Raw genomic sequence first — 10,015 nt, 5'->3', positions numbered from 1 at the left:
ATGAGAGATAATCATCGATCGGCTGCCTCCTACATGCCCCCCAGTGAGGATCAAGCCTGCAACCTGGGCATGTCCCCTGACCATGAATTGAACCTTGACCTCCTGGTTCATAGGTCTATGTTCAACTAATGAGCCACACTGGCTGAGCTGATTTGCATGTTTTTAAATCACATTTACACCTGCATCAGGAAAAAAATAAAAGCAAGTTATTCCTCTATCACATAAAGAAATCCGAAAATAGGCCAATCCAGGGCTGATATGGTGATACCCAAGAATCTGCTTCATCCTAGCTCATGGCTTCCATTTTAAACATCATCTAAAGTTCATTGCTTGAGTTTTACCCATTAAATTTACATAATGGCAAATAAGGGCAAAAAATGGTCATTAGCAGTGAGCAGAACACCTTTAAGAAGTTCTGAAGTCCAAGTCATCACTTCCACTTACAGCTCATTGGCCAGAACTAAATCACATGACTATACAAAGGTGAAAGGTCCCCCTTATTCTGGGAAGCAATTTACTAAGTAATATTGGTAATCTATTACAAAGAAGAAAGTAAAGAATGGTTTAGGCAACTGTAGTTTCTGCAAAGATTCATGGTTTATATATGTTTATTTTGCTTAATTTCATTTCTGAGATTCATCCATGTTAGCAGTTAAACTCTGGTTCATTAATTTTCACTGCTATTTCCTTCCTTCTTTCCTTCTTTCTTTTTTATTAATGATTAATAGATTTATTAAACAATAATACATATAGTCATCATTGTCAGGCTTAATATGAGATGTTAAATTTTTTACTCAATTTTCCTTCCTGGGTAAGTTTTTCTTTCCTGTCTCTGTCAGCTTTAAAAACGTAATACTAGAAGACAAGAGGCCCAATTCCAACCACAACTCCTAGGAGTGAGTTCTTAGGATGGGTCTGAAATTGGGATAGATATTTGCTATTCTTGTGTAGGTCCAATGAGTCAAAGCAGGATCTTCAATGAGCGCTCAGTGGTTGGGGGCCTTGCACTGAAGCAGGTACTCCCCTTTAAGCTGGGATCTTATGGCCAAATGCTTGGCTTGCGCCTTCGGACTTCTGGAGATATGTCATATCCAGCTGGGTCGAGGATAGGGGGTAAAGTGGCCAGGCGCCAGGCTTGTACTTTGGTTGAGCCTTTCCTTCCCTCTCTTATTCCTTCCTCTCTCCCTCCCTCCCTCCTTCCAGTCCTCCCTTCATTTCTCTCTCTCTCTCTCTCTCTCTCTCTCTCTCTCTCTCTCTAATTTGTTTTTTCTTGTTTTCTTTTTCTCTCTTTCATTATACCTACCTGAATCTCCAGTTCATCAATCAATAATGAATACAAGTGATGGTAGCAGGTCTTTTGGCCTCATTCCTAATTTCAAAGACAATTTTTCTAACCTTTCACAAGTTTGAAGTTTGCTACAGGTTTTCATAAGGTTTTGTATTCAGCCCCCTTTTATTTCCCCTTAGTGCAAATTATTTATTTAACATTTGCAGCATGAAAGGTGCTAGTTGCTATGAAGTAGACAAAAATATACAAGACATGATTCCTACCTCAAGAAACTAATAGGATCATTAGTGATATGAAATACATAGAAATAACTTAATACAGATTAAAAGGTGACAAATGAAAGACACAAATCAAGCATGTAGATGCTGCATCATCTCTTTGAAGGATTCAATTAAATAAATGTTGAGCACCTACTCTGTGCAAGGATTAGGGAAGGCTCTATAAGAGGTTATTTGAATCTCAGAAATGTTTCTTAAAATTAAATGAATAAACTCTTAGGTTAGTAATAAGGATAAGTTTGTGTTTAGTACTTTGATTACTTAATGATTTACCTCTAGAAACCCTAAGGTTTTAAGAAGAGGAAAAAGGTCAATTTTATCCCATGATAGAGCTAAACTCTAAAATGTGCAGTACAAAAAATATATGTATATTTTATATGTCAGTATTATGGAAAATAATATTTCAACTACAGTTATATTTTAGACATAAATTTAAGATGTAATGCTATCTTTACAGAAATGGGGACAAAAAACACTGCCCATAAATAATTGCTTTTAATGCCTTTAAAACTTGATTTTGGGGGTAATTTTGTAGTTAAATTCAATTGAGTAAGCTGCAAGGAAAATATAATCATCCTCTAGGGCTTGGATAAAACCATTTTTTGGTATGTTTTTCTCATTATGAGTAATTACAGGTAAAACTTGATTGTACCCTCTTTTGAGTATCATTTAAAAAAAAAGCAAATATCCACTTTCTTAAATCATTGTACTTGGCAATGTTACATATGTATTACCACATAGAAATAAAAAAAAAACTTCCAATGTTTCCCATACAAAATACCTATCAATCTTATTATTGTTAATATTTTGTAGTTAAAATCTTGTCTAACTCGGTTGTGTGTGAAAAGTGAGAAAAAGCAGAACCTGATTCTCTGGGGGTAAAGTGTAATAAAACTAGAGGGGGAAACACACACACACACACACAATGATGGGAATGACCAACAGTTTCCCATGGCACTAGATGAAGAAAGATGTCTGAGAAGTGTCCATCCCATTGGGTCAGTAGGAATTTGCTGGTCACCTTACTAAGACCAGTTTCAGTGAAGTGATGGGACTGGGAAGAAAGCCTTGAAAGATGAAGGGAGGGTGAGGGAGAGGAGACAGTGAGCACAGAAAACTCTTTCCAGTGGTGAGTCTGCCGCTGTATCTCAGATTCCCTAAGGCAGTGGTTCTCAACCCTCCTAATGCCGCGACCCTTTAATACAGTTCCTCATGCTGTGGTGACCCCCAACCATAAAATTATTTTCGTTGCTACTTCATTGTAAATTTGTAACCTATGCCGCCATCTTGGTTTTCCCCCCAGGATGTATTTTCATTGTTACAAATTGAACATAATTAAAGCATAGTGATTAATCACAAAAACAATATGTAATTATATATGTGTTTTCCGATGGTCTTAGGCAACCCCTGTGAAAGGGTCATTCGACCCCAAAAGGGGTGGTGACCCACAGGTTGAGAACCGCTGATATATGTTTTCCGATGGTCTTAGGCGACCCCTGTGAAAGGGTCGTTCGACCCATAAAGGGGTCACGATCCACAGGTTGGTGACCCACAGGTTGAGAACCGCTGCCCTAAGGGAAGCTGGAGTACCCAAAAATCAATGGTTCCCTAATACCAATCATTGATCGATTGTATACAGTGCATAAAAGAATTGTTACTGCTCCAAATCAAAGTGAGAAAGATATGGATTTATAGGAAATTGTTCATAAAACTAAATTTATTTGGTTTAAAGAACTGGCTCTTACTCTGAAATGATGATTCCCCATCTCTTGGAGGAGGTGGGGTGGGAATGGAGGTGGGAAAGTGGGAGAAAACACCCTTTCCTCTCTAAAATGATGGGGAAAGTAGAAATATTTCAGTGATGGCTTTTTTTTTGGCAAAACTGTTGTAATTTAGTAAAATTTTAATAGGTGGAGTTGTGTATTTCTTTCCTTTCAGTTCTGTTGTCTTGTTTTTCTGCTGGCCTAGGATTCCCAAAGTCTTTGAGTCCGATTTCTTTACCCAGAAGAGAGACTGCCTTGGATAAACCATTACCATGGCTAACCTACCTGGGTTACCCCACTTCCTCTCAGGAGCCTGTCTTCTTCTTCCCAAGTCTGCCTCCTCAGCTGCCCTGCCCCAGCAGCACACAGGGTCCCCCAGGAGGCACTCCTTTGTCTTAGCCCAGCAGCAGGGAGCCACTGCACAGAGGAGAGCACGACATTAACTCTTTAGTTGTAGGGCTTCTAACCACCATTTCTTCCCAAGTCTGCCTCCTCAGCTGCCCTGCCCCAGGGAGCACGCAGGGTCCCCCAAGGAGGCACTCCTTTGTCTTAGCCCAGCAGCAAGGAGTAGCTGCACAGAGGAGAGCACGACATTAACTCTTTAGCTGTAGGGCTTCTAACCACCAACTCGGAGCTGCTCAGAACCCTGCACAGTCCTGACCCGGCGTCTGCCCTACAGCAGCTCTGCCAGGTCTTTTGGGGGCTGTGGTGGGTAAACAATTGTTCCATTTGGACCAGTTCAGTTTGATATGGCAAGAAGCCCCCCACATGGCATTGCTAGGAATGAAGTTACATATTCAAACACTTAAGGAAACCTTTACTACATTGACATATTTAGCAATATCATCATCACTAATAAAAGCAGACTTACAACTGGACGCCATTTCGAAGCTTTGATAGCGCTCCAGGCACTTTTGGCGAAAGACAGGAGGAGCATGATGGCGCTCCCCAGCACTCCTAGGGGTTAGATATATGTCAGGGGTCCAGAAGAGAGGTCTGGGGAGATAGAGGTTTGAAAGTCACCTCCCTACAAATGATCTTCAAAGTGATGGAAATGGATGAGCTTGCTTAAGACAGAGTGGGATGGAGAAGAAAAGGGGGCCTGGAACTACCTGGATGCCAGCATTCAGAAGCCTGGTGGGTAAGGAGGGCAAGGTAAGCTTTATTGCAGTGCGAAGTGTACTCATATTTCTTTACTCTCTGTGATCGCTCTTCGTGGTGAACATGCAGATGACACGGAACCAACATGAACCAGCCCTGTTCCTCAGACTCCCGCCTCAGGCTCTGAGTGAGTCTCCTTGGTGTGTTCCTTTCCTCAGCTACACAAAAAGGCCCCTGTGGTCGCAGCCCCTGCCTTCCTTACAAGGTTTGGTGAGAAGTGTCAAGATGGAATTAAACTCAGGCACCAAGATTTACATTCAAATGCCAGCCATTTTCTCAGTCTTTAAGAATAGCCCAGACATGGTATTTCAGGCCCTCAGAAATACTAATAATGCACACGGAATCAGAATCATCATTCATATTATTAACAAGCATTTTTGAGTAATGTTTTGAGTAAGTGCCTAATAAAGTTTAAGAAATAAAAGTAACTCATGTTTATTAAAGAGGAATTACTAGGTCTCCATTCATAAGCTTCAATATCCTGCTTAATGGATTCCATACAACATAACACAGAAATCCAGTGAATGAATTATGGAGAAACAGTCCGCAAAAATTATATGGTTTCCTCTTTTACTCTTGGTCCCCCTCCATGAAATAACAATGAGGAGCGTAGCCTGAATAAAGCCATTTCTTGTAACAGAATGAAAGCATTAGGGTGACACGGGTTGTATTTTAGCAGACGGGCCAGAACATCAAAAGCTTTGTGGTCAGAGTGCGCCCCCTTGTGGAAGACGTGAGTAAGAGAGGGTGCAGAGGCACCAGTATTGTGCTCAAGATCCTGAGAGAACCAAGAGCCAAGAGCGAGGCTGTGAATAAAATGCTTGTTGACCACATTTTGTAAAGAGCTGCGTTAGGAATCAGGCACTTCATCAAAGAAGGAAATGAGTGTAGCCGGGTGGAAAGGAGAGCCTGGGGCAGTTAAACTTGCAGTCGTGGGTTCTAGAAAATTTGAATCATTTATGATGAATTATATACGAAAAAGCCACCGAATGAATTGGAAAGTGGTAAAGAAGTGCGTTGTCTCTGAACTCGGGCTGCCTAGGTGCAGGTCTTGGCTCTGGTAGTAGCTGTGTGACTTTAGGGAGCCGCGTTGCTTTTCTCCAAGCTGCAGTCACCCCATCTGTAAAACAGTGCCTTAGGAGGTGTTGCCTGTGGTTGTGGAACAGGGTTGTTGTGAGAAGCAGATAAAATAACGTAAAGAAAATATTTTTGGTGCAGGGACTGCTGTACTAAAATAGCTGTGACTGTTGCCTGCAGTGTGTGCATGGAAGGCATTTGCATTTCTGTTTTTAAAATGGCTCCCACATTCAGACAGTCGCTGACTGCAGAGTTTGGAAGCTCTGAGGCTCAGTGAAAGCTGTGAGATTGGAGATTTTTGAACTTTTCTGCAAGATACAGCAGAGAGGGTCAGTCAGCGTCCACTTGCTCGTCTGCCATGTGCACCACCAAAGGTGTCCAGGCACCAGTGAGCAGTGTGGCCAACCCGTCTTTACTGCGGCTGATTGAGGTCCGCGCTCAGTCAGGGCTGGGTGGGTGGGTGGTGTGGGGCAGGGTCAATGTGCTATGAGTGGCAAGTGAAGGCAGAAATGGGAAATCCCGCCAGGGCCACAGAAGGGCACAGGTCTCGCGGAGCCCAGAAGAGCTGTACTCCAGGACACAAGAGCACACTCTCAGGGCCGTAACCATTTCCACCCGAGCAGCGACGTGGTGCCTGTGGGCAAACAGAAGAACAGCAGGATAATTATGGGAAGTTGTCTGAAAGTTGTTTTAATCAAACAAAAAGGAAGTGTTTGTCTTTTAAGTCCCTGAAATGTGCTGCCAGAAATTCAGGTATTTGAAAATGTCAAGAAGCACGAATGGAACTAAGAACCTGACCCTGGAAGGAGGGCGGGTGGGCGGAGTGTGCCTTGGGTCCGAGGGCCGAGGATGCCCTTTAGAAGGAGGCCTCAAGGAGACGTGCTGAGGCCACTCTGCCCATCGTCCTCCTTCAGGGAGGGAGTCCCCAAGCTGGATTATATATTTTTTAAATATGTTTTTATTGATTTCAGAGAGGAAAGGAGAGGGAGAGAGAGATAGAAACATCAATGATGAGAGAGAATCACTTACTGGCTGCCTCCTGCACGACCCCGCACTGGGGATCAAGCCCGGCCATGTGCCCTGACCAGGAACTGAACCAGAGAGCTCTTGGTTCCTGGGTCAATGCTCAACCACTGAGCCACACCAGCTGGGCTCCAAGCTGGATTATTAAATGCATCTTTTGTCAAATAGCTATCAGATGGGGAATTCCATTTTAATGAACTAACATTTGGAAGTTACCTGCCTTTTTCCTCTCTTTAATCACTTATAGGGAGTAACCTTCTCTTGTTTTCTCATATCACAGAATGAGAGCTCCATAAGCTTTGGAAATTAATTCATTCTAATGAATGGTATAAGGTGAAACAAAACCAGCTAATGCTTCTAATCATTGGTACCTGGCTTCCCTGACTTTCTCTGCAACCAGGCCGTCCTCATGGCCTTGCTTGGCTGGCTCCTCGGCCTGGGTCCTTCTTTTACTGTCCCCACAGCACTCTCTCTAGCACCTACCATCCCTCTCCTCGCAGTTCCCACCTAGCCTGCTCACACCTCTGGGTAACTCCCACTTTTGTCTTTTCTTGATCTGGGCTGACAAGTGTTACTTAAGAGGAAAATCCCCTAACAGTACTTTTAGAACCCATCATGTGTCTGTGCTCTCAAAATCTGATCTGGGACCTCAGGGCCTCTTGCAAATCTTTTATTCATTTCTTATTGTTCCCTCGAATTCCTCGTGGTGTCTGGAACAGACCTACTCCTCTCCCCTCGGTGTCTGGTGTCTAAGGCCCTAGCAGCCTAGCTCCCTGCCCCCTCACTGGCAAGGCACCCTCAACACCCATTCTGCCTAAGGAGTTATTCTGGAGTCAGTGACCTGGGGTCAGAGACAGCAAGGTTGGAATCTTTATTTTCCAAAAGCGTAGAGCCAATTCTAAGCCCTGAACATTGACAGAATCTGGGGTGGGGAGTGGGGAGTGGGGGGGTGAGGGGAGACTATTGTTTTCTTTCTGTTCAAACTTGTCTAGAATGATTCCCTGACTTCTTTGTTTATCTCATTGATGTGTGTGTGCTGGGATGGGGGAGCTTTTAGGGAGGAGGTAGGGGATAACCCATTTTTTCCTGACCAAAACTTGAAAATGAGAAAAGTGCTGAAAGGTCTACCAAATGCCACTCTAGTAAATATTGGTTTTGATACCGTCTGAGCCCTGAGGTACAAGATATGAACATTCCAAATGGTTAATATTCAGATCAATCGGTAAGGAGCACGTCAGAGCCTCGGTGCAGCTCCGCAGTTCAATTAGCACACACAGCATCCACCCCACGCTTTCCGGATGCAGCTCACATCACCCAGGACCCTGCGCGAGCAACGCTGTGGTTAAGGATATGTCACTGCGAATCAACAAAATATGCAGTTTGATCAGCACATTCTGAGCGCAGATCATTAAAATATGCAGCCGGGTCCCCCAAGTGCATGAAAAATTAACTAACAAGTTTTGTATCTTGATCAGTTTAATGAGTGAGAAGCCGATGAACAAGAGTGTCAAATTGTACAGTCTGGCGAGGGGGCAGATGATTGCCTGCGCGGAGCCGCCAGGGCCAGGCTCATAGTGTTGGTTTTCAAAATACCCACCCTTAGAATTCAATGTCAGAGGGAGCTGATTAGTATTAAGATGTTGTCCAGCCTGTTTCCAGCAGGATGTGATGAGATGTCGAGCCTTCAGATGTAAATGAAACATTGATCCTTCCTTTCAGGCTTCACTAGGTCTTAATGGACTCAGCCATGCGCCTGGAAGCCCCTGCCAATGGCATCCCATGCACATGTGCCGGCCTAAGAGGCAGTGGCAGCCTTCTGGAAATATCTAAACCATCTGACCTTGAAAAGCAGCTAACAGAAAAGGGGGGGGGGTTCTTTAATCAAACTGCATCAGAGATGCCACATGCCATTGAGGAAAAAAGCAAGAAGAAAAAAAGCAGGGCTTCCTAAACCAAGAATGCCCAGTTAGAAAGTTGGTGGAGAATTTGAGTAAATTAAACTCGAGTGGTTGATGATCACCAAGGAGACATTTGAATTGGGTTGTCACAGGAGGCTGTAGGGCCTGCTGTCACCCAGCTGTTGGCAGGATGCTGATGGGGAGGTTGACAACCCACTTTTAACACAGCCACGCACGCCCCCGGTGACTTGGCCCATGTATAAACGAGGACTTGAGCGCCGGTCTATTAATTCTGCCCTGATACTTTATCTTGGCCGACCGGCTGGCATTGCCGCTGTGGGAGTGTCAGTTTCCCAGGGCATAAATGTAGCCCCTTCTATAATGAGGTGGGCAACAGAAATGTGACAATCCCAAATAACAGGCAGAACGCAAGTCCAAATGGGAACATTCCGCAGGCAAAGGGGGAGAGGGCTATCTGGCAAATGCTGAGGTCGCCCCGGTGACTTGGCCCATGTATAAACGAGGACTTGAGCGCCGGTCTATTAATTCTGCCCTGATACTTTATCTTGGCCGACCGGCTGGCATTGCCGCTGTGGGAGTGTCAGTTTCCCAGGGCATAAATGTAGCCCCTTCTATAATGAGGTGGGCAACAGAAATGTGGCAATCCCAAATAACAGGCAGTTCGCAAGTCCAAATGGGAACATTCCGCAGGCAAAGCGGGAGAGGGCTATCTGGCAAATGCTGAGGTCAGAGCTGCCGCCTGCCTTTCTGTTGAGCATGTTGGGGCAGAGGACTGGGGTGTGATGGGGGGAGGACTTTTTTTTTTTAATCTTTCTCAATTTGATTAGACTTTTCCAAAGTGTAGCGCGTGGACATACCCAGAATGACTTTTGGTCTAATGTGGCATATGGACAAACTTTTAAAAATGGTTCTAGTTAGGAGTCTATTCCCATGAATATTAAAGTAGAGATAGCACATCAAATTCGTGGTTTAACTAATATTATTCCTTAGAGTGAGCTAGAGATAGCAAAAGTGAGTTTAATGAAAGTAAATTTAAAGACAAATTCTACATGCGTAATAAATGGATATGTCGAAAGTCATAAAGGGGTTTTCAAATGGCTGAAGTTTAAGAAAACTGCTCATTGCTGCCATGAGGGCTGGAGCCAGGTCTGTAAGAAGACCCTCCTTCTTAGATCAATCAAAAAAACGTGAATTTCAAAAATTCATAATACACAGGTGAAGAGATGAAGGGCTGTCAAAGCACATTACTGCAGTTAGCTTATTACCTCACCATACACAGAGATACAAAGTAAGAAGCTCAGACCCAGAACAGGCTCTGAGGCACCAACACATCAGTCAACTGTCATAAAATCATAAAAGTACTCTTTGAATGACCAAAAACTAATTTTCAGTTATTGAAGTTTTAATTAAATAGTATTAATATTTTATTATAAAGTACTAGAGGCCTGGTGCACGGATTCGTGCACATTGAAAGGAAATTAATTAGAAGAAATATTTTAGTGGCCG

At 43.6% G+C, this 10,015-nt stretch overlaps 1 pseudogene; it reads right to left on the bottom strand.

Moving 5' to 3' along the window:
- Window positions 1-768: 768 nt before the first annotated feature.
- LOC106725751 lies at window positions 769-3,603 on the bottom strand (annotated as a pseudogene).
- Window positions 3,604-10,015: the final 6,412 nt, after the last annotated feature.

This window comes from Myotis brandtii, unplaced genomic scaffold (assembly GCF_000412655.1).
Source record: "Myotis brandtii unplaced genomic scaffold, ASM41265v1 scaffold186, whole genome shotgun sequence".
NCBI lineage: Eukaryota > Metazoa > Chordata > Mammalia > Chiroptera > Vespertilionidae > Myotis > Myotis brandtii.
This window is presented reverse-complemented; position numbering and strand designations above follow the sequence as displayed.